Source organism: Pelodiscus sinensis, chromosome 2 (genome assembly GCF_049634645.1).
Source record: "Pelodiscus sinensis isolate JC-2024 chromosome 2, ASM4963464v1, whole genome shotgun sequence".
NCBI classification, from domain to species: Eukaryota; Metazoa; Chordata; order Testudines; family Trionychidae; genus Pelodiscus; species Pelodiscus sinensis.
The window spans coordinates 135850345-135874990 of record NC_134712.1 but is presented as its reverse complement, the minus strand read 5'-3'; the positions used below and the strand labels follow the sequence as shown (position 1 = coordinate 135874990).

Below are 24646 nucleotides of genomic sequence, written 5' to 3'. Positions count from 1 at the left end.
AGCTTAAAAGCTGGCACCCAGTGTGCACCGACTCCCACAGAGCTGCCACCTGCGTGTAAATGTGTAAGTGCTGAACATTTCAGGGGTTACACATTTACAAAAAAAATCATGCTTTTTAACATCCCTATTTCAGACTTAGCAAGGTCATTCCCAGTGCTAGCAAGCCAGTCCTCTAAGAAGCCAGCTTTCTCCCCTCAGGCTCTTTTCAGAAGACTTCCCTTCCCTCATCTATGGCTTCCCTTTTATCAGGGTCAGCTATGCCCTAATTATCTGCTACCGCTCAGCTTTCTTAGGCTGGTTTTAACCCTTGAAGGGCCAGTGTGGGGGCAAACACTCCATCACACCCTTGTTTAAATCAAATGTATGCACTGTTAATGATTTTCTGCTTCAGACTTCAGTCCTTTACCATGAGAGAGAAAAATTTTGTTCCTATGATTTATACTATTTGTCTAGTTTAAACTAGCCACAGGAAGGCAAGACAATCACAAACTAAGGCCACAGTCCTGCAAACACAGGCAAGTAATGACAAAAGTTTTGTATCCCTATTGAGTTGCAGTCGTCTCTTTTTAAATGTGGCAGTAATTCTTGCTGGCCAGTCATTGTAACTGTATACCAAGTTTGCCATTTATACCCTTCAAGCACTTACATGTTTTAACCTTTAAATGAAATAAAATACAGGACTGTGCAGCACTTTAAAGACTAACAGGATGGTTTATTAGGTGATGAGCTTTCGTGGGCCAGACCCACTTCCTCAGATCACATGGCTACATCTCTATTACTTAACCTTTAAATGTGAGACATAACCCTGTGCTTATAATGCAGAGCTATTTTTTTTATTGTTTCGGTGTAAGTGATACTCTTTTGGAGTCCTTTGTGGTAGATTAGCTACAGTGCAGTAAAAGTCAAAGATCATTCTACAGTAACAGACTGGGCATGCACAAGAGGGTCAGAAAAGTTGAGTTCAGAAACCTAGTGCACATAATGGTCCTGTTCCCAGCATTCTGAGATTTGAAAATCTAGGGTTAGCTGGTGACTCTCAGGCAGATTCTGCATCTAGAAGGAAAATTATAGTATAGGCAGTCCCCGACTTACGCGGATCTGACTTACGTCGGATCCGCACTTACGAACGGGGCTTTCTCGCCCCGGAGCTCACAGGCAGCGGTCAGCCACCTCGAGCTCCGGGGCGAGAAAAGCTGCTCCCGGTGCCCCTGGTCTGCTGGGGACCGTCTCCAGCAGACCAGGGGCATCGGGAGCAAACCGGCAGCAGCGGCGGGTTCCCGCGCTTCTGAGGCTTTGCCAGAGCAAAGCCTCAGAAGCGCGGGACCCCCCCGCTGCTGCGGGTTCGCTCGCGGTGCCCCTGGTCTGCTGGGGACCGTCTCCAACAAACCAGGGGCACCGGGAGCAAAAGCCTCAGAGGCGAGGCACCCCCCCCCCCGCTGCTTTGCTCCCTGTGTCCCTGGTCTGCTGGGGGGGCGCAGTTAGTGTGCCCCCCCCCAGCAGACCAGGCTTTTGTTGTGGACCCTGGGGCAGAGCAGCTGGGGCGCTGCCGGTTAGTCCCGCAGCACCGCTCTGGGCACTACTGGACCAACCCGGCAGCACCCCAACTGCTCTGCCCCAGGCATCCTGATTCAGCCGCTGCTGGTCAGTTTCAGCAGCGGCTGAATCAGGACTCCTGGGGCAGAGCAGCTGGGGTGCTGCTGGGTTGGTCCAGTAGCGCCGAGGAGCGGTGCTACTGGAGCAACCCAGCAGCACCCCAGCTGCTCTGCCCCAGACGTCCCCAAGTCAGCCGCTGCTGAAACTGACCAGCGCTGACTACAGGAAGCCCAAGGCAGAGTTGCTCTGCCCCGGGCTTCCTGGAATCAGCTGCTGATCAGTTTCAGCAGCAGCTGACTTGGGGTTCTTAAGTTGAATCTGTATGTAAGTCAGAACTGGCGGTCAGTTTCAGCAGCGGCTGAATCTGGACGCCAGTTCCGACTTACATACAGATTCAACTTAAGAACAAACCTACAGTCCCTATCTTGTACGTAACCCGGGGACTGCCTGTAGTTACAATTTACAATAAAGGGTTATTTGAGAGGAAGGCGAAGGTTCAACTTTACAAGTTATAGCACTTTGAATTGTTAGGCCACAGAAAATTGGGCCTACGGCAGTTATGCTAAGACAGACAGAGAAGAGTCCAGCAAAGGGTTCTGGGTAGTCCCTGAACAAAATTTGAGACATGAGTTGAGCAAGGGCATGAGATAAGCGAACAGCTGCATTTTTGTACTTGCTGAGCTGAACAGCTTGCTTAAGAAACTGATAAGAAAACTCCCTGTCTCCTCATTGTCTGGTACTTGCTTTCTGTCTTAATAAGAAAGTTACTAATGTATCAAGGCCACCTTGTATAGTTGGCAAGGTATGCACCCATGCTAGAAGTTTCTAACTAACAAAGGGGGTGGGTTGCTTGAGTGAATAGTCGATGACGTGACGGAACTGTCTATATAACCCCACTTGCTATAGAAATCGGGGGTTGGTTCTTGGTAGAGACGGGCTGCTCTCTATTGTCGTGTGCACTCTTCAATAAAGAGCTTTGTGATTAGACCTTGCTGGTGTTGCCTGTCTCTTTGCGGTCAGATAACAAACTGAAGCCATCTGGGTTTGAGTCCCCGACAAATTTGGCACCCCAGATGGGACACGTCTGACTCTCTGGTGCGGGATCGGACTCTGAAGCGATGCAGTGCGCATCCTCCAACTTTGAGGAGCCTTGCCCGGTGGCCTGATCCCTGCGTCGGCAATAAGGCGTGTCCTGTGAACCAGCTGAAGCCCGCAGAAATCCAGCAACATCGACCTACCCATTGTGTAGGATCCAGGTCTTCGGGGTTCGAGTCCCTGGAGTGTTTGGGGGTCTTCGAGGTTCGAGTCCCTGGAGTGTTCGGGGTTCGAGTCCCTGGAGTGTTCGGGATTCGAGTCCCTGGACAGGTAAGCGAGCGCTCGGTATTGAGAGGCTGGGGTTAGAGTCCCTTAACCGGGGTTGGGGTTCGAATCCCTTAACCGTGGAAAATAGGACAAGTTGGCAGTAAATGCCTGCGGGATGCCCCGTTGTCCCTGGTACTCAGAGATTGGAAGGGTATCTCTGGAACAGCCAGTTTAGCTAAGTCAAAAATGAGAAATTTATGTCAAATTCAATGGCCTTCACTCACGGCCCATTTGTCCCCAGATAATGATTGGCCGGACTGCAGAACTTTCTCCGTAGAGAAGATGGATGCTTTGAGAGATGTATTGGTCAATCTTAGACCGGGACAAATGGAATATTTATTTGTATGGTACAATTATAAGCCAAAAGAGAAGGAGATGGCCCTGCAGGCCGTTTGTATGGAGGATTCTGTTAAACTTCCCCCACCCTATGCTCTGGAAATGCAACCAGAGGATGACGATTACGTCCCCTTTTGCCCTCCAAGGGAACAAAGTGAAAGACTTCATGGGAAAGGAGGTGCTGTTTCCTCTCTTCATGTGAATATTGTACGCCGCCACCCATCCGAGCAGGATCCTCAACTCCCCAAAAGGAAGAATTTTTAGGTCCTCTACGAGCCTACCCTGCTCCCCAGAGTAATGGATCGGCTCAGATGGTATATACTCATGCCCCATTTACGACAGCCGATTTGTTGAATTGGCAGCGTTCTATGCCACGACTCCGGGATAACCCGGAAGTGGTAGAAAGAACATTCCGTACCATTTTCTTTATCCATCTGCCAACCTGGGCTGATGTGAACCAATTGTTGGATACCCTCCTTATGGAAGATGAGCGTCAAAAGGTTAAAGAAAAGGCTGTAGCACATTACCAGAGTCAAGCTTAGGGAGCCATGCCCACTACTGAGCCTAATTGGGATCCGAATTCAGATGAGGGCAAAGAGAGTTTGAGTTGGTATCGACAAGTTATTTTGCATGGATTGAGGGCAGCGGGAGAGGTTACCCCCAATTGGAGCAAGGTTACTGCATGTATTCAACTCCCTAATGAGCACTCCTCCGACTTTTTACACGATTGACTAATGAAATTAGAAAACATAGCAACCTGAATCCTGACTCAGACTCTGGGAAAGAAATGATAAAAATGGTTTTTATGGCGCAATGTGCAGAAGATATTGCAAAAAGGTTTAGAGAACATCCAGATGGGATACAAGGGAAAAGTTTACCTGAAGTGGTTAGCATTGCAACACGGGTGTACAATGGGAGAGAGGAGAAGAGAGAGAGAGAAAGAAGGAAGGAAAAACAGAAGGATATGAGGGATCAAGTATCGTTGATGGCAGTGGCCGTGGCAGGAGGCAGAGAAGGGGACCGCGGGTGGAGTCACGGTAACCAGTGAGGACCTTTGGAAGAGGAAGGAGTGGAGTAGCTAGAAGGCGAGGACGCGGAGGTAGTATTGACCCTGGTCGTAATGAGTGCCACTATTGTGGTGAGGCAGGAAACTGGAAAAAGGAATGTCCTTTCAGACCAAACCCTGATTGCAAGCCTGAGGTAGTGGGTCAGCTGAATCTTGAGACTCGGCGGATATGTAAGGAAGTGACGACTCCCCTTATTTCATAAGCTGCTAAGGTCTGACACTCTAGACCCAGCAGACTCTTTCTTTGGAGTGTGTAGAGTTAGTTTAGGTGAGGGTTAATCTAAACATATCCCCCCACACTGCCGAAAGGCACCCCTGTGTACTACATGTATGTGCATAATGGTCCAAGGACTTGAAAGCATTTAACAAATTGGAAAAGAGGAAAAATTAAAGCCCTGAGGAATGAAAGTAAAGCTCAGAAAAGCAAAAATCCTCCCTGCAGTGAAAGATGTAACTTACAAACTGCTGCAGCGCCTCTGTGCCAAAATAATGCACAAGAAGTGTAAAAAAAAAAAGATTTCTCAGTTGGCACACACATATCAACCACGCTTGGGGGGGGAATTCGACACAACATCATCCCTCCACCCCTCTTTATGATGCATACACAGATAAAGAGGAAACACGAAAAATAACTGAAAGGAATTAGCTCTTCCCTTTGGAAACACAGGCTCCTGTAACAAACTTGCCCAATCCAAAGCAAAACACCGAGTTTTGAAATAGATTTAACAGCTTGTGGAAAGTATTCCTCCAAACTTTCAAGGAAGGAATGCCTGCCGGCCATCAAGCCATATTGGCCCTAAGCATTTTAGTTGGAAACATATACACAGAACACAATATAGGAGTAGGAAAGGGCTGCCAAGCAACTTTAGGAGATTCTCAAGCCCTTGTTAGCAAATAGATAACTACAGCCTCTCCGGCTGGAATCGCAGGCAACCCAAGGATGTTTCACAACGCACAAGCAGGGGCCGTCCAGAGAAACAAATAAATAGTTAAAACCTTTCCCTCACACGCTATTATAATTGGCTTGAGGGTGTGGGAGAAGGTAACCTAAAAGCCACCGTAAAGTCAACCGGTAGAAATTGAATTTGAAGATGTAATCACTAGAAGCTAAATCTGCCTTAACAAGGAAACACATTCTGCAACATAAATCTCCTTACAGAACATAGGTGAGTGATTCACCCCAGAGTCAGCAGCATAGATCAACTGCTGCAGCATAGATGTTATGAAAACCCTATACTGAGAAGTTTAAAATTAGTAATAGCTGACTGCAATACTAAACATTCGGATTTACCTACTGAAAGGAATTAGGAGGGGTGGGGCTAATTGGAAAGTCCACCCTCCTTACCAAATTAATACTGGATAAACCTGTGCCATTGGGAAAAGTCATTTAGCAGGAATCAGGACAGACCATAAGAAGGAATTATGCGATTGTTGTTATATATGAAGGGAAACCTGCTTTTAAAATGACTCCTTGTTTCTTGCAGCCTCTTTTAATCATCTAGGCAAAGAAACAATCAAGTTTAAACATTTGGCTACAGACACTTTGTTAAATCTATTATAGAGAAATAAGGAATTATACTGAAATTTTATTGGTTAACTGCATAAAAGAATAAAATATATACATTGTACATTTGTAAAACCTGCACCGTAAGGGTTAAATGTGTCTTCCAAGGAAACTAATTATTGTTTTAAAAATCCAAGCCCAGAAACTTCACTGTGTTTTTGTTCAAGGCTAAGTTGATAGCACTTTTGGCTTGCTTTCAGATCCAAGGTTGTGTGTGTCTGCAAACTGCCTGTCTGTTCTGGAAGGGGGGGGGCACTGTCCCCCATAAGTAAGCCTGTAACATTGTATATGATTCTTTTCAGGAAAAGAAAACCTTTTTGCTTGCTGGAATAGTAACTAGCAAGGGCCTTGTTCTAAGAAAAAGTTTCTGTGGCAGTAAATTATTTGAAGCTTCACACATTAAAGAAAAAAAAAGGCCTAGTCTGTAGTACAAGAGGGAAACTAAGGCATGTCATCTTTAACTTAATAATTGAACAATGAAGTAATTTACTCAAACCCTCTGAAGCTGGTGTGCAAAACAAAAGCATACCAATAGGTAACAGCAGGCTAATAAAAAATTAGCAAAGAACATCTGTAAAGAAAAAGTATTCTAAAATATAATGCACCACCCCAACGTGGGTAGAAATGTTTTCTTTGTCTTTCAGATCATCAAAAAGCACTAATATCAGCTGAAAAGTTAACTGAAGAAAAAAAAACCATGGTTCTGTGTCATGACATAATAAATTTATGTTCTGTGTTCTGTCCAAATTTGTCTTGTGTGTCTTAATTGTGATATATGTATTTCGAGCATTGTTGTGTGTACAATATTGTTGTTTTAATGAAAGAATAATTTAAGTCCCTTAAATAATCTTAACTTTGTGCTTTACACAGATAGGTTTTTGCCTTTATAAATCTAGTGAAGTTTTAGCAGCAGGCTATGCAGTTTGTACTGTCTGGAATGTAGCGGAATCTGCTCCTGTACCTGCTGTTTTTTTCCCTTCTCTCCTACGATCGCCAGCTCCTTTGCCATCTCTTTCGGAACTGGCCCTCCTGCAAGACCAAGCCCCAGAATTGGGAAAGCAGGAGTGGAGACTGGCAGGGTGCACCTTGCACCCAGACCACTTGTGGTGCAGCTCTGATGGCCGCATTGTTGCGTCAGTGGTCTTGCTACCTCACCTTGCCTCAGTGCTCCATGGATTGTCGCATGTTGGCAAAGGTAAAACAAAATTGGTTTGCTCCCAAATTCTCCCAAGCAGCCAAAGATTACTGTCTGGCTTGCCCTGTCTGCCAAGCCCACAGTGTGGGTAAACCTGTAAAGACAGTTCCGGCAACCAGACCTCTGCCTTTGGGACCATGCCTGAATTTGCAAATGGACTTTATTCAATTGCCTACATGTCAATCTTTTGAATATGTGTTAGTTATTGTTTGCTTGTTTTTAGGATGAGTAAAAGCTTATTCCCTGCAGGAAAGCTGATGCCATCACAGTGGCAAAGAAACTTCTAAATCATTACATCCCGTTATGAGGAATACACCTTGTGATCTCCAGTGATAAAGGTACCCACTTTACTGGACAAATTGTTTAAAAAAAAACTGGCAAAAGTACTACTCTATTAGACAAGCACTGCACTGCGTGCGACACCCGGAGAGCGCAGGAGCAATAGAGAAATGAAACTGGATTTTAAAGAACAAACTTGCAAAAATATGTAAGAACTTTGGCTTAACATGGGTAGAAGCACTCCCGATTGCCCTAATGAGCATGAGAGCGACTCCTAATCGGAAAACTGAACTCAGTCCCCGTGAAATTGCATGTGGCTGACCTATGAAATTGTTAAGCAGCCCAAAAAATTAACCTGGCTGTTGCCACACTTATTAAAGGAAGCATAGTCAAGTATTGTCAGGAACTTATGAGGTGTGTACAGTCTTATCATTCACAGGTTAAGGATGCCTTCCAGAAGGCCCTGACTGAGCCGTGCCATAAACTACAACCAGGAGATTAGGTTTGCGTGAAGGTTCACAGCGAAAGACTGCCCTAGAACCCAAGTGGAAGGGTCCCTACCAAGTGCTTCTGACCACCCATACTGCTGTAAAGTGCGAGGAATTGCCCACCTGGATTCACGCCTTCCACTGCAAACTGGTTCCAGTGCCTACATAAGTTGGCCCCAACAAGGAGCACCGCAGACCTGGTACCAGAAACCCAGGTCCAGAAGTAGACGGGGATCAGTGCAGGCCTGGTACCGGCAATTCAGGCCCAGAAGCAGACGACGTCGGACTTCAAGGGAGCCACGCACATTCACCCCACCACGAATCAGGTGAACCAGAAGCAGATGACATCTGTGCCCGGGGCAAATGAACTGCTACCCCCTTAGGCAACCTGAAGCTTCGCCTTCGACTGAGAGAGCCTTAGATTAGTGGTGTCCTTTCCCGGAAAGATGGCCTCGTTTCCTTGCCTAGGTTCTTAAGTTTGCAATCTGTTTATTATTTGTTGTCTTTCTTTTTCAGTAGTATGGAATGTAACAGTTTCAGGCTCCAATTAGAGGAGCCCCCCCTTAAATAATGATAATGAGTGAAAAGGAAATTCATATATCCATGCCACTGTAGTTATAGCTAAAGCTTTACACTTATCCAAGTGTTAGTTATGTAGCTGAAACTCCCCGTCAACTTCCCAATCTTCACACCCTATTACAGTGATAGGTGAAGCAAACTACAAAGTCCTGAAGAACAGCCAGCATAAGGCTGGACAAACAATACATGCTAAACTTATGCTTAATTTTGTTTTTAATACCTAGCCATTATAACTTATATGGTTCAAATGTGTTTATGCTTTTAATGAACCAAGTTTCCCAAAAATTTAATTCCACAGGTTGCTGGATATGTGCTCTCAGTCCTGTACATTCAAAAGGAGGTATCCCAATAATTCCAGTCCCACTGAACAACACTCAAATAAATGGCACACTGTTTAGTAAATTGGGCCCAAAATAATACTTGGCAGGATAAAAAGTTTACTAACCCAGGGTATATCCGCCTAGCCCTGACCCCAATTGGAGAGTACTGCTGAACATGTAATGGTTCCGGAGCCAAGGTAGAAAAAGCCAAAACTGGATGGCCCTAAACTATGTCCTAGTAAGTAAGGGCTGGGTCTGTGCCTTAGTAGGAAAAGAATGCTGTGTGTATATTTCTGACACCAGCAAGGAAGTAAAGGAAGATGCCTCAGAAATTAAAAGAACTGTAGAAAGCCTAAGACAAGAAAAAACTGGACTCTCTGGGGTTGGTGGGAAAGCTGGTTTGAACATGTGGAAACTTGGATTTTGCAAAGAATAGTTCTAGTATTGGTTATATTCTTTTGTGCTTATTGCTGTTTCTTGTTAATTATATGCTGTATTTCTTGTGTTCTAAAAAACACAAGACAGACCCTTACCAAAGAGAATGTGAAACTCATGATGTTAAAATATAAGGAACAAGGTTCTGATCAGCGCGCCACCCAGTACCGCGAAGTTGTCCCAAGAGTCCCTTCATTGGTACTCTAGGGACAAAAGGGGGACCGTTAGGCCACAGAAAATTGGGCCTAAAGCGGTTATGCTAAGACAGACGGAGAAGAGTCCAGCAAAGGGCTCTGGGTAGTCCCTGAACAAAATTTGAGCCATGAGCTGAGCAAGAGCATGAGATAACCGAACAGCTGCATTTTTGTACTTGCTGAGCTGAACAGCTTGCTTAAGAAACTGATAAGAAAACTCCCTGTCTCCTCATTGTCTGGTACTTGCTTTCTGTCTTAATAAGAAAGTTGCTAATGTATCAAGGCCACCTTGTATAGTTGGCAAGGTATGCCACTATGCTAGAAGTTTCTAACTAACAAAGGGGGGGTGGGTTGCTTAAGTAAATAATCTATGACGCGACGGAACTGTCTATATAACCCTACTTGCTATAGAAATCGGGGGCTGGTTGGGTATGTCTACACTACAAAGTTAATTCGAACTAACAGCTGTGAGTTTGAATTAACTTTAATAGGTGCTACACATACAAACCGCTAGTTCGAAATTAATTCGAACTAGCGGAGCACTTAATTCGAACTAGGTAAACCTCATTCTATGGGAACTAATGCCTAGTTCAAATTAAGTAGTTCGAATTAAGGGCTGTGTAGCCACTTAATTCGAACTAGTGGGAGGCTAGCCCTTCCCAGGTTGCCCTGGTGGCCACTCTGGCCTAACCAGGGAAACTCTTCTGCCCCCTTCCCGGCCCCGGAGCCGTTAAAGGGACACGGCCTGACTACAGTGTTTGTGCCAGTTGCAAGCCTGCCAGCACCCAGCCAGCAGACCCTGCATCTGGCACACCATGAACCAGCCACCCGCTGCCACCCAGCCCTCCGCCTCTTCCCAGGACTAGGATGCGGCTCACAGGAGCCTGCCCAGGGCCGCAAGAGGTGGGTGCCCTCCTGGTCAAGTGCGGAGATCGTGGACCTCATCGAGGTTTGGGGGGAAGCCTCCAACGTCCACGATCTCTGCACTAGCCACAGGAACGCAGACGTCTACAGCCGCATGGCTGACAGCCTGGCCGCCAGAGGCCACATGCGGAGCCGGGAGCAGGTCCGCTGCAAAATTAAGGACCTGCGGCAGGCCTACTCCCAGGCCGGCCGACCCAGAGGCCTGCCCCCACTTTGAGGCCCTGGACCGCATCCTGGGGGCTCATGCCGTCCATGCCCCCCAGGTGGTGATCGACCCCAGGGCACAGGGCCCCATCCCTGACACCGAGGATGAGGAGGACACCGAGAGCCAGGAGCCTGCCCAGGACCCAGGACCCCCGAGGCACCCCACAGAGCACATCGCCTGTGTCGTTCGAGGCCGGGGAGGGCTCCACATGTGAGTACCATTATGCTTCCCTTATGTGTATGGGGGAATGGGAGGAGAGGGAGCCCAGGGACCGTTCACCTGGGCCTTGCCCACCATGGAGCAGCAGCTGGGTGTCATGCAAGGGCCCTGGCCTTGCAGAGGGGGGCTGGGTTTCACCCACCTTGTCCCCAGGGAGAATTGACCGCTGCTCTTGTTTCACCACAGCCGCAGCACCTGTGACTGCAGGGCGCACCACCCCGCCTGCAACAGCCACCCGCACCTGGGCCAGCAGGCACGCCAGGAACCAGGAGGAGTACCAGCAGCGGCACCTGCGGTTCCTGGAGCACCAGCTCCGCACCCAGGACCACTGGGTCCGGGAGGACCTGCAGCTGCGGCAGCGGAGTGTGGAGGCCCTGGAGGAGCAGGGCCGTGCCCTCAGAGGCCACCTCCAGACCTTGGTGGAGAGGTTCCTGCCTCCTCTTGCTCCAGCCTCTGCGGCCGTCCCAGCTCTTGCTCCTCCTCTCACCCCTGCTCCCCTTCCTGCTTCCTCCGCACCCCCCGTCCCTCCTGCCCCACCCTCCACACCCACTTCCCCCCTGACGCCCCCGCACCCGCAGTGCTGCGAGATGAGAGAGCCAGCAGGACCCCCAAGCCTGAGCTTTCCCTTCTCTTCCTCCCCTTCCTTCCCCTTCTAGCTCCCTCCTCCCAGGTTTCCCCTCCCGTCTCCCACCTTCACTCCTCCCTCCCCCCCACCCCAGTTATGTAAAATAAAAAGAGATTTTTTGTTGCCAAACAGGTGTCTTTATTTGACATTAGGAAGGAGAGTTAGGGAGGGGAAGGGGGGAGGGCTGTAGGGGGTAGGCCACATCCCCCACCAGGCACACGGGCATGTCCACGTCCCCGACCCTGATGTGGCGGTCAGGGAAGAAGGTCCCAGCCTGCAGCCTCTGGCACACGGAGGAGTTCTGATACACCCATGCGTCGTGTGCCTTGCCGGACCAGCCCACATTAATGTCCGTGAACTGGCCCCAGTGGTCACACAAGGCCTGCAGGAGCATGGTGAAGTACCCCTTGCGGTTGACATACTGGGAGGCCTGGTGTTCCGGAGCACAGATGGGGATGTGCATCCCGTCGATGGCTCCCCCTGCAGTTGGGGAAGCTGAGGGCGACAAACCCCCGGATGACGGCGTCCAGGTCGGCGAGGTGGACCACCCTGCAGAGCAACACCCGGTTGATGGCCTTGACCACCTGTAGAGAGACACAGCAAACCGCGAATCACTGGGGTGCCCAGGTGGCTGGGAGTGTTTGTGCCCTGGCACTGCCCTGCGCCTCACTCCCGGAAGCAACCCCCCCGGGTGGTGTGTAGTACGGCCGGGACAGACCAAACCCTCCGGTGCGGGGCACTTTTGACTCCTCCCCCCACCCCATTGTCCGTGGGGTGGCCCATCCCCTCCTTGCAGCTCCCCTGCCCCCTGGCCCAGTGGCCGGTGGGTGCCATACCTGCATGAGCACTGCTCTAACGGTGGATCTCCCCATGCCAAACTGGTTCCCAACAGATCGGTAGCTGTCCGGCGTGGAGAGCTTCCAGAGGGCGATGGCCACACGCTTCTGGAGGGGGATGGCGGGCCTCATGCGAGTGTCCCGTCGCTGCAGAGCAGGGGCGAGCCACTCGCGGAGCTCCAGGAAGGTGTCCCTCTTCATCCTGAAGTTCTGGGTCCACTGTCTGTCTCCCCAGCGCTCCAGGACAATGCGGTCCCACTAGTCACTGCGGTGTCCAGACGCCAGATGCAGCAGGGCATGCTGGCGTCCGGGCGCTGCTGCGGCTCCTCCATGGCCCCAGGGAGGCCAGGGGACAGGTAGGGGGCTGACGTGCAGGCAGCCTCCAGCCATTGCTGGCAGGCTTGCAGCAGCAAGTCTAAAAACTGCACCAGAAAGCCCAGGGCGAGGTCTGGCTCCATGTTGCCAACTGCGGCAGCGTCCCCAAAGGGAAGCACCGACACAGACAGGTGCAGACAAAAACGCTTTGCTGTCCCTCAGCGAGGTAGGCAAGCAAGCGGAAAAGCTGAGAACTGGCTGTCCAGGGAGGTCCCTTTAAGCACGAGCCTCAGACAGCAGCCACACAAAGCAACTACTGACCTGATGCCCTGCCGGAACCGGTTTCAGCGGCCCTTAAGTGCGCCCCAGCATCCAGTCAGTGTGGACACGCTAGTTCGAATTAGCAAAACGCTAATTCGAACTAGTTTTTAAGTCTAGATGCACTAATTCGAATTAGCTTAGTTTGAATTAAATAATTCGAACTAAGTTAGTTCGAATTAGCGCTGTAGTGTAGATATACCCATTCTTAGTAGAGACGGGCTGCTCTCTATTGTTGTGTGCACTCTTCAATAAAGAACTTTGTGATTAGACCTTGCTGGTGTTGCCTGTCTCTTTGCGGTCAGACAACGAACTGAAGCCGTCTGGGTTCGAGTCCCCGACAGAATCAAGTACAAAAGGAGCAAAAAGTCAAAACTGAATGAAAAGAGAAATTAATAGAAGATGAAGTGACAGTCACAGATAATGGAGAACAGAAACAACTCAAGCAAGGAAGAAAAGACCCAGTCCCACTTCTAGGAAGGCAACAGAAAAATTCATTTCCATTCCAAATCAGGCCCAACAGGCAAAAATGGAAGGGAAGAGAGAAAAAAATAGAACAGAAGAGGTACTGATAGAAGGGAGTAAAATGGAAACCCCATTCAGAGAGCTGCTTCTGGCCTCTTATCAATGTAGGCAGGAAATATCACTGCCATAATAAATCTAGGTGGCATCAAGTAAGTGAGACAAAACAGGTAATGATTTAATAAAGAATTAAAACTGGGCAGGAAGAAAATATCAGCCAAATTGGAAGAAAAGATGATAGTGATGTTTGCATCAGAATGCTACGGTATTTTATCAGTGTAACACTGATTGCTTATGCAATGCTCATCTTAACATGAGATTCAAAATCTGCACCAAATTCAGACTTTTCCTGGAATTTCTTTCTCTCTCGGCCATGTAATGTGAATTAGGGTATGTCTACACTACAGCGCTAATTCGAACTAACTTAGTTCAAATTAGTTAATTCGAACTAAGCTAATTCGAACTAACGCATCCAGACTAAAAAACTAGTTCGAATTAGCGTTTTGCTAATTCGAACTAGCGTGTCCACATTAAGTGGACCCTGAACCGGGGTTAAGGATGGCCGGAAGCAGTGCCGGCAGGGCATCAGATGAGGACTTAGAGCGTGGAGCTGCTGCCTCAGGCTAGCCGAGGGCTGTGCTTAAAGGGACCCGACCCCTACCCCGGACAGACAGTTCTCAGGGGTGCCCCGCTTGCAAAGCAGTCCTGGCTTGGATTGCCCGGAGTACCCACACTGGGCACATCACAGCACTTGGCCATCAGACCGGCTGCACTTGCCGCAGGCTGCCATCTGGGGAGAGGGGGCAATTGGGGGGCTGCAGGAGAGCTTCCACCCCCAGAAGCCTGCAGAGCCAGCCCAGTCCTCCCCATCGGGGGCTTGTACCCCATTCCTCCCTCACCTCCTTCCACTTACCCCTCCCTAGCCCCCCTTCCTGATGTACTAAATAAAGGACAATTGTGTTCAAAAATAGAATCTCTTTTTATTGAACAAAACTGGAGGAGACTGGGAAAAGGAGGTGGGAGAGGGGAAGAGAGAAGGTGGGAGAGGGGAGGGCAACTAAAATGATCAGGGGTTGGGAACAGGTCCCATATGAAGAGAGGCTAAAGAGACTGGGACTTTTCAGCTTAGAAAAGAGGAGATGGAGGGGGGATATGATAGAGGTCTATAAAAGCATGAGTGGGGTGGAGAGGGTGCATACAGAAAAGTTCTTCATTAGTTCCCATAATAGAAGGACTAGAGGACACCAAAGGAAAGGAATGGGTAGCAGGCTTCAAACTAACAACAGAAAGTTGTTCTTCACAAAGCAAAGAGTCAACCTGTGGAACTCCTTGCTGCAGGAGGCTGTGAAGGCTACAACTAGAACAGAGTTTAAAGAGAAGTTAGATAAATTCATGGAGGTTGGGTACATGGAGTGGTATTAGCCAGGGGGTAGGAATGGTGTCCCTGCCCAAAGTTTGTGGAAGGCTGGAGAGGGATGACACGAGACAAATGGCTTGGTCACTGTTGTCTGTCCATCCCCTCCAGGGTCCCTAGGGTTGGCCACTGTCGGCAGACAGGCTACTGGGCTAGATGGACCTTTGGTCTGACCCAGGACGGCCATTGTAAGCTCAGGGTCGGGGGTCTCAGTGGACCCCCTTGATTTTCATGCACACCTGCTCCTGGGTGGCCAGGCTGGCAGCTCTCCTGCCCTAGACAGCCACTTTCCTGTGCCTAGTGCGGAGGTCGGGGACGAGGTCCACGATGTCTGCACTAGCCCAGGCGGGTGCCCGCCTCTTGCGGTCCCGGGCAAGCTCCCGGGAGCCGCCAGCCTGGTCCCGGGAAGAGGGGGAGGACTGGGGGACATCGGGTGGCTGGCTCGAGCCGTGCCAGGTGCAAGGTCTGCTGGCTGGGTGCTGGCAGGCTTGCACCTGGCACGGGCACCGTAGCCAGCCCGTGCCCCTTTAAGGGGTCCGGGGCCAGGAGGGGGGCATACGAGTTTCCCTGGTGTTGGCCAGAGTGGCCACCAGGGAAAGCTGGGGAGGGCTAGCCTCCCACTAATTCGAATTAAGGGGCTACACACCCCTTAATTCGAACTAGTAAGTTCAAACTAGGCTTAGTCCTCATAGAATGAGGTTTACCTAGTTCAAACTAAGCGCTCCGCTAGTTCGAATTAAGTTCGAACTAGCGGAGCGCTTGTGTAGCACCTATCAAAGTTAATTCGAACTAACATCGGTTAGTTCGAATTAACTTTGTAGTGTAGACATAACCCCAGTTACTGTATTTGTGACTGGCTATCCACAGTGCACTGGCTGTGTAGCTGGACACTATGAAGAATTTGGCAGTCTCAATATCATGCTGATGCAAGACAAGACTATGCTTACCCTAAGTAACAAAGCTGTGCTGGCCAGTCCAGCTCTTAAATGGACAGTACGCCCTGTGACAGAACAATTACCTCCCAGGCTACGTTGGGAGCAACCAATGAGCTTTATATTCCATATATCTAGCTCTTAGAAAGTGTGGGTATTTGTTACTGTTTCCCCTGTGTGTTTGGGGAAGGAACTGAGTCTTTCAGTTGTTTTTCATCCTTCCTTACATAATTCAGGGGACCAGAGAGCAGAATATGTGCAGCAATGTACTGGTACTTTGCTAAGAGTGCAGGAATGCACTCTTTCCCTTTCATACACTTATCAGAGTCAGCATGGATCGCCGCTTTGAATTGCACTTTCCTTGTTCTGAGTAAGCAGTGCAAGACAAGTCAACTCTCAGCAGCAAACATATTCCAAAGCTCAGACTGTTTTCATCTTTCCTCCTACTGCCCTCTAGGGGGCTCAGCTGGGAATTTTGGTCTTTCCTTCTTGTGACTAATTACTACAGCTTTATACATAGGGCACAGGCCAACTCTTTTTCTGCCATTTCTGTTAAATCCTCCTTTGCTATATGGCTACGTCTAGACTGGCATGATTTTCCGCAAATGCTTTTAACGGAAAAGTTTTCCGTTAAAAGCATTTTCAGAACAGAGAGTCTAGATTGGCACGGACACTTTTCCGCAAAAAAGCCCCGATCGCCATTTTCGCGATCAGGGCTTTTTTGTGGAAAAAAAATCTGAGCTGTCTACATGGGCCCTTTTGCGAAAAAGCTTTGTGCAAAAGGGACTTTTGCCTGAACAGGAGCAGAATAGTATTTCCACAAGAAGCACTGATTTTAGACAGTAGGACGTCAGTGCTTTTGCGGAAATTCAAGCGGCCAGTGTAGATAGCTGGCAAGTTTTTCCAGAAAAGCAGCTGATTTTCCGGAAAAACTGGCCAGTCTAGACACAGCTTATGTGTATTTAGTTATTTTATTGAGAACCAGCAAAGGGCAGAAATACTGGGCCTAGTGTTTGGAATACCTACACTAGTCCCCCTGAGATTATTGTAACCGTAAGCGGTGTACATGCTAGGCATTTTTCATACATTCAGAAGGATGGTCACTGATACAAGGTGATTATAGCCAAGAGGACAGAGGTTAGAGGAAGGACACTGGCAATAGGAAATGTATACGCAACTTGTATATGTCAATATGATTCATTGCAAGCAGAAGTGATTCTTTAAGATGGAATTAAAAGTGCCAACATATATTGTGGCTGAATTAATGGAGATCCTACCACACACAGGGCATTTATGTGGAAGAAGGCTCAGAGGTGCTTGTGTAAGAATCAGACAAATGAGAGGACAAAGTTGGGAAACTGGCAGAATGACAGTGATGTGGACAATGTGAAGCGTGACAAGTTGAAGACATAGAGGGGAAAGCTATGCTATGGAGACCTTCTAAGGCAGAGCAGAGAAACTCAGAGCTGATCTGATGGCAGGTGGAGAGACAACGGAGGCATCTGAAGAGTGGAGTTACATAATCTCGCCAACAGGCAAGGAAAATGAGTTTACCTACTGTACAGGCAGTCCCCGGGTTACGTACAAGATAGGGACTGTAGGTTTGTTCTTAAGTTGAATCTGTATGTAAGTCGGAACTGGCGTCCAGATTCAGCCGCTGCTGGAACTGATCAGTTTCAACCGCGGCTGAATCTGGACGCCAATTCTGACTTACATACAGAATCAACTTAAGAACCCCAGGCGTCCCCAAGTCAGCTGCTGCTGAAACTGATCAGCAGCGGATTCCAGGAAGCCTGGGGCAGAGCAACTCTGCCTCGGGCTTCCTGTAGTCAGCCGCTGGTCAGTTTCAGCAGCGGCTAAATCAGGACACCTGGGGCAGAGCAGCTGGGGTGCTGCTGGGTTGCTCCAGTAGCTCCGCTCCTCGGCACTACTGGACCAACCCAGCAGCACCCCATCTGCTCTGCCCCAGGCGTCCTGATTCAGCCGCTGCTGAAACTGACCAGCAGCAGCTGAATCAGGACCAGAGCAGCTGGGGTGCTGCTGGGTTGCACAAGTAGCGCCCAGAGCGGCGCTGCGGGACCAACCGGCAGCACCCCAGCTGCTCTGCCACAGGCGTCCGGAGAAAAGCCTAGTCTGCTGGGGGGGGGGGGTACTAGCTGTGCCCCCCCCCCCCCACCCCAGCAGACCAGGAAGACGCGGGCGGCGGACCGAGACACACCGCGCCTGGGTCCTCTGCGGCTTTGCTCCCCTCTCCCTGGTCTGCTGGAGACCAGCAGACCAGGGAGATGGGGAGCAAAGCCTCTGAGGACGCCGGCAGCGGGACAGCCAATGCGCGTCTGGGCTGTCCCGCTGCCGGCTTCCCCCGCGGCTTTGCAAAGCCGCGGGGGGGGGGCTCGGGCAGCCCAGGCACCCCTGGGCTGCCCGAGCCCCTCCGCGGCTTTGCTCTGCATCTTCCTGGTCTGCAGAGAAAGCCCCAGAGTACACAGGCGGCAGGACCGCGAGGTCCCGCAGTCCGTGTACTCTGGGGCAGCCCCGTTCGTAACTGCGGATCTGACATAAGTTGGATCCACGTAAGTCGGGGACTGCCTGTATTTGATATGCATTGAATAGGAGGCAAATTTATATGTCCTGCCCCTGCTTCTGTGCAGAGAATTAGAGTGGGGACAGCATGCAGGAAGCAGAGCTGCTCAGCCCTGTCCTGCACCTATAAAAATCAGAGCATATTTTTTAGGAAAATACCCAATCTTGATTTAACATAATGCCAGTTATGTATGATCCTTCACAACACTGGCCAAAATGGTGAAAACCCTGACTGCTAAAAATGTTGGCCTTTCTAGTCTGAATATGTCCGGTTGCAACTTGCGATTGGATCCTGTTCTTTGTCTGCTCAAGTGAAGAGCCAGTTACACAGTATTCGTTCCCTTAACCTCACCCCTTAAATTTCTCTTTTTTAAGCTAAATAGAGTGAGCTCCGTGAGTCTAGCATTGTAAGACGTACTTTCTAATCCTTTAATAATTCTTGCGGCTCTTCTCTGAACCCTCTCAAATATATCAGCACTTACGTCAAATTCTGTACACAGTATTCCAGCCATCGTTGCACCAGTGCCCAATACAGAGAAATACAACTTCTCAGCTTCCACCTGTGATTCTTCCATGTAAAATGTCCAAGGAGCACATTTGCCCTCTTGGCCATAGTGTCCCACGGGGCGCCCATAGTCAGCTGATTAGCTGACATGACTCCAAATCTTTTTCACTTCCCAGCACAGAGTCCCCCATCCTGTACATATCACCTATATGTTTTGTTCCTAGAGGTACACTTTGTTGCATAAAAGCCTCTGCCTGAGCTATTACTTGATTTTACACATGGATTTTCTGGAAATACACTAAACTGTAAGGTTCTGCCAACATATGACATATGTAAGGGGACTGTTAGCCCTTTACTAAAACTCTGTGGGAGTTTTTGGTTCGCCAGCTCCCAGTATCAAAAGGGGAAGGGTCCATGAGACGGACAGACCCCAGAGACAATGGAAAGCAGCCAACACTCCAGCTCAGCCTGACTGACAGTTTGGACAGGCCAGTGAGGAGAGTGAGAGGCCAGGCCCCGTCCTCCCTGCGATCTGGGATTGTTCTGGGTCTCTCTGAGCAGGGAGAGAGAGAGCTGAGACACAGCGAAGAGGAGCAAGCCGTGTGGAGGGGCAGTCCTGCAGCAACAGAGTCAGGCACATACAGCCCAAGGAGTGCAAGCTGTGCTAAGGGGCAGGCCTGCAGCAACAGAGCCAGGCACACACAGTCCAAGGAGTGCAGACCCTGTGTTGAGCAACAGACTGGCAGTGCTCAGAGAGCCAAAAGGGACAGAGAAGCAACGCAAGGAGCTGGAGACTGGCAAAGCAGCACAGGGAGAGGCTCTGGGCAGGGAGATATCATCAGCCAGGAGGCCCAGCAGGCCAGACTGGGAGAGGGGTCTGACCACCTAGATCAGTGGTCTCCAACCTTTTTACACCCAAGATCACTTTTTAAATCTCCGAACAGGCGAAGATCTACCACCCCGCCCCTTTCTTGAAGCCCCACCCCTTTCTTGAAGCCACACCCCTTTCTTGAAGCCACGCCCTCTCTATTCTCCCGCTCCCAGAGGGAAACCAGCGCATGCCTGTCCCAGGGCCGACCCCCCCCAGCACAGGGAAACCCCGCGCGCGCCTGTCCCAGAGCCAACCCCCCCAGGCGCAGGGAAGCCCCGCGCGTGCCTCCCCTGGGGCTGACTCACCCCTCCTGTGCGGTGCAGGGAGCCGATGCTCACTCCCGCAGTACACTGAGCAGAGCAGCTAGCACTACTTCTGGAATCGCCGGAAGTGGCGCTAAGCTGCGGGACTTCTGTCCATCCCCAGGAAGACGACACTACCTCCATTTTCACTGGAGGTAGGTAGTGGGGCTTCTTGGAGGTGGGAGGGAAATGGGGGCAGGGCGGACAGGACGCCTCGCGATCGACTGGTCGAGGCCTCATGATCGACCAGTCGATCGCAATTGACCTGTTGGTGACCATGGACCTAGAGCTTGAGGCTGTGTGGTCACTGCCAGAGCAAGTGTGTCCCCCCTGCAGCACATCCAGGGCCTATAAGGGGCCTATAAGGAAGAGTCTGTGAACTGTCCCTACACTCTGCTGACTTCTGTTTGTGATGTCCCCATGCTACAGAGCAGGACTGTGTGTTCTCATTTAACCTTTCTCATTTTTTCTTATTCTTTTCTCTCTAATCAGTTGATGTTTAATAAATTGTATTTGCTTTGAACTTTATGGAATGATCACTGGGCCAAGAAAGCCTGCAGTGTGACAAAAGCACCCTGGAGTGGGGACACTCTAGCCCCTACCCCAAATGACTACAAGGTCGGGGATTAAGCCCCAGGAAACTTGGGACCAGCCTTGTTGGAGTTTTAAGGACTTTGCTACTCAGGAGAGTGGAGGGGGAGCCCTCAGGATCAGGGAGGTTGTGAAGTAAAGGAAGTGGGAGCGGGGACTCAGATCCTTTCATTGGTCCATTTCACCAGGGTGGTATAGAACTCAGGAAAGTTCCCCACAATAGCGGGACCATCCCCCCGCTTACACATAGAAACTGACAAAAACCTCCTGCTGACTGCATTGCTAGGGAAAAGGGGGAAGGCAGTTGTCTTCTCAATCACTTCATTAGTGATGATTTGTAAATGATTCTCTGAAGCTTTGTAATTGTTTCAGCTGCATTAAACTCTGCAACTTGTTGTAATCTTTGTTAACTTTGTAAAACCTTGTAACTTTGTAACTCTTAGCAACTTTGCTTTATAAGCTCAGAAACCTACTGAAAGCTTGGTGATTGTTGAGCCTTGCAACTTTGTAATCTTTGTAACTCTCAGCCGCTTTGCTTGTAATTTGCTTTAAACTGCATTCTTCCCTGAGATATGAGTGTGTGTGTGTGTGTGTGTGTGTGTGAGTGGAGGCTATTGTGTGTTTGGGATTAGAAACTGCAAGGCTGAGCATGCAGAGCCAGGTGATGAGTCATCAGACCAATTAAAGAGATACTGATGCTCTGCTGGATCAAAAGAAGGCTGGGGTCAGAATCGCTCTAGCTACAACACTGTGACATTTCATATTTAAACAACTGAAATGGTGAACCTGATTAATTTAAAAACCCTCTGACCATGAAACTGACCAAAATAGTCTGTGAATTTGGTAGGGCCTTATTATGGAGGCCCTAGCAGGTTTGCACGTCCAGTTCACCTAAAAGAACATTGTGAATTCATGCTGCATGAGAAATGTCCAAGAATAAGCTACCAAAATTGGGAGAAAATGAAGGAAATAAAGTAAAGCCTGAGAAGGATGGAGAGCATGGATCCAAGTGACATTTAAAGCCCTTCACCCCCACCTGTCTGCCTCCCACGAAATGGGTGTGTGTTCTGTTTGTAAACTTCCTAATTCTGTAGGGTTTAGCACAAGCCATACAGGCCATACACTGCATGCTTGATAACACAGCAGTAAGTTGGATTTTCAGAACCATTATTTTCCCCATGCTCTGCATCCTGTTTGTATTGTGCCCAGCAGACTCTGGGTGGAGGGGAAGGAAAGGTGAAGGAGGGAAAGTGAGGGGATAGGCTGTGCAAATGGCATGGCAGCTGCACTATACCAAGAGCACACGTGCAGTGATACATGGCATTGTATCCGGGACAGTAAATTATTTGGCCATAATTTACAATGTCCTCAGTTTTAAAAGCACAATTAGTCCAGAAAATAAAATTGGGGCAGGAGGGTTCAGTTACCAGCCTGGACTTCCAGTCTCTGGACAGACACATCCCCTCTCCAGGGTTTTCTTTGGCATATTCTCCAAATTGGTCCTCCTGATATAATTTCAGGACCATGTTCAGGCCTTCAGGGTCATTTCCAGGAGCTTCATTGTTTGCAGCTGCTCAGTGTCCAACCCCATCAGCCTTTTGGCCATGTGACATGCAGACATCTAGCTCTGAGAGATATCACAGTCACAGCTATAATCCTGCCACATCTTGATTAAAATCTTGGTGCGCTTCTCCTGCCAAGTAGCTAATCACAGCATTGTGGATGTTTTAAGCTCCTCTGAGCTGGGAGGCTGCAGCATGCCATGTGTGGGTGCACACAGAGGATGTAGAAAGAGAATAGATAGGTCAGAAAGCTCTGGGTAGAGGGGACTGTGAAACTAGAACTGGAGGACTAATCTGATAGGCAACCAGGAACCTGCGCCTTTGCTACACCCACCCTGCAACGTGGGCAGATGTGAGGTGGGCCACACCCATCAGACAATCCAGGCAGCTTGAAATCTACATGCCTCAAGATGTGCAGTTCAGGAGTTTGAGTGTGGACAATAGGGAGTTGTGACACACCTGGACACATGTAGCTGCTGCAGAACACACATACCCTAAGAGGCAGAAAGCCTTACATCCAATTTCCCACATAGGGCACATGACCAGTAACAGGCATGTGACCTATAGCTCCCAGTTTTAAACCACTGTAAGATGTGGACTGGGACATGTGCCCCTTCCCCCGCCCCTGCCCCCAGGGGCCACTGCCTGGTGAATACAAGGAAATAATACAACAAACACATGTACTGAAGTTTACAAGTTGTACAAGACAAATAAATCCTGCCCCGGAAAATGGCAGCTCCTCTGGCAAAAATCCTGGGCCTTCTGAAATTCATGAAAAATGTGGAGGAATTTTGGAAGTATTCCAGGTGCTTCTCCAAGTATCCCAAAGAGTGAAACGCTGCCCCCACATCCACATGTTGGCAAGGAAACAGAGAACAGTCTTGCTACTTCTGCATCTCTGGTTTCTGACACACTTGGATCCAGCCATCTGAAGAACCTCCCCCGGGCCCAGTGAAATGGGGGAGTGGGCACTGAAAGCATAGGAGATACAGGCTCTCTGCTCTCAGTTCAAGTACTTAGATGCAGCACATACCACAGCAGTGCAGAGTTGCAGGAAAAGTCCTGCTCAGCTGTAGGCCAGTACAAACAGACTTATCGGGGGAAGGGAGCTGCTAACATCTCATTGGTATGTGTGAACTTGGACTTTTCAAAGGCTTGTCTTTAGATGAAGTTAAGTAGATTGTCTGAGACAGCAAAAAGCACATCCCTAGCACAAAGGCTGCCTCCTTGGGAAATTTCAAATCCCTGCTCCAAAGCCTGGAGGCATCAGAGCTTTTGAAAAAAAAAATCTCAAGAAATGGTTAGTATGGGTAATACAAGGTCTTCATACACTCATAGGCTGTGTCTAAACTGGCAAGTTTTTCCGCAAAAGCAGCTGCTTTTGAGGAAAAACTTGCCAGCTGTCTACACTGGCCACTTGAATTTCTGCAAGAACACTGACGATCTCATGTAAGAAATCAGTGCTTCTTGCGGAAATACTATGCTGCTCCCGTTCAGGCAAAAGTCCTTTTGCGCAAAAGGGCCAGTGTAGACATCTCAGATTTGTTTTGTGCAAAAAAGCCCCGATTGCGAAAATGGCGATCGGGGCTTTTTTGCGCAAAAGCGCATCTATATTTGCATGGACGCTTTTCCACAAAAAGTGCTTTTGCGGAAAAGCGTCCGTGCCAATCTAGACACTCTTTTCCGCAAATGATTTTAACAGAAAACTATTCCGTTAAAAGCATTTGCGGAAAATCATGCCAGTCTAGACGTAGCCATAGACTTTAAGGCCATAAAGGATCATTCTGATCGTCTAATCCCCTGCTCCTGTAATAGACCTAGCATCTTGCCTAGCCTCCTTCTCACAAACCTCTGGATTATTTTGACAGAATGTTTCAGGAAATGCTCAGCCTCAGGGCAGACACCCAGCATGGAAAATTTTAAGTTTGACAGTGTTATAATCCGCGGAAAACAAAGGTGTATCATGGGAAGCACTGGGCAACCTTTGTAATGCTGCCAGCCCCCTCTTTAATGTGATGCGCTCACAGTTGGGCTCTAGAGATGTCATTCAGAGCCAGCAAAGGTCTTGATTCCAGAACTCATCCTGATTTGAATTCTCCTGCCAGCACCATATAACCCCTTCACTTAAAAAACAACTTTTGACAACTTGCTCTCAGGTATGACCCCCTCTAAGAACTTGGTTCAAAAGGCTGAGCAAGCTAATCCCCATGGAGTTCAATAGCAACAAAAATTATTAAGAGTATGGAATGGCTGCCATATGAGTAAAGACTAATAAGACTGGGACTTTTCAGCTTGGAAAAGAGACAACTAAGGGGGGATATGGTAGCAGTCTATCAAATCACAGAAAAAGCAAATAGGAAAAGTTATTTACTTGTTCCCCTAACACAAGAACTAGGGGTCACCAAATGAAATTAATAGGCAGCAGGTTTAAAACAAACAAAAGGATGTATTTCTTCACACAATACACAATCTGTGGGACTTCTTACCAGAATATATTGTGAAGGTCAGGACTTT

The 24646-nt window shown here is 48.9% G+C and overlaps 1 long non-coding RNA gene across 8 annotated transcripts; it reads left to right on the top strand.

Annotated features, from left to right (window-relative positions):
• Positions 1 to 2511: 2511 nt before the first annotated feature.
• LOC142827219 (uncharacterized) lies at positions 2512 to 12942 on the top strand. 8 transcript variants are annotated; one of them, XR_012901803.1, is made up of 5 exons: positions 2512 to 2958; positions 3197 to 7454; positions 7835 to 8209; positions 10599 to 10750; positions 10946 to 12942. It is a non-coding gene; the product is annotated as an uncharacterized LOC142827219 (long non-coding RNA). The 8 variants fall into 8 exon arrangements; XR_012901802.1 differs by having other exon boundaries at positions 7820 to 8209; XR_012901798.1 differs by having other exon boundaries at positions 3197 to 7116; positions 7366 to 8209; positions 10946 to 12941.
• Positions 12943 to 24646: the final 11704 nt, after the last annotated feature.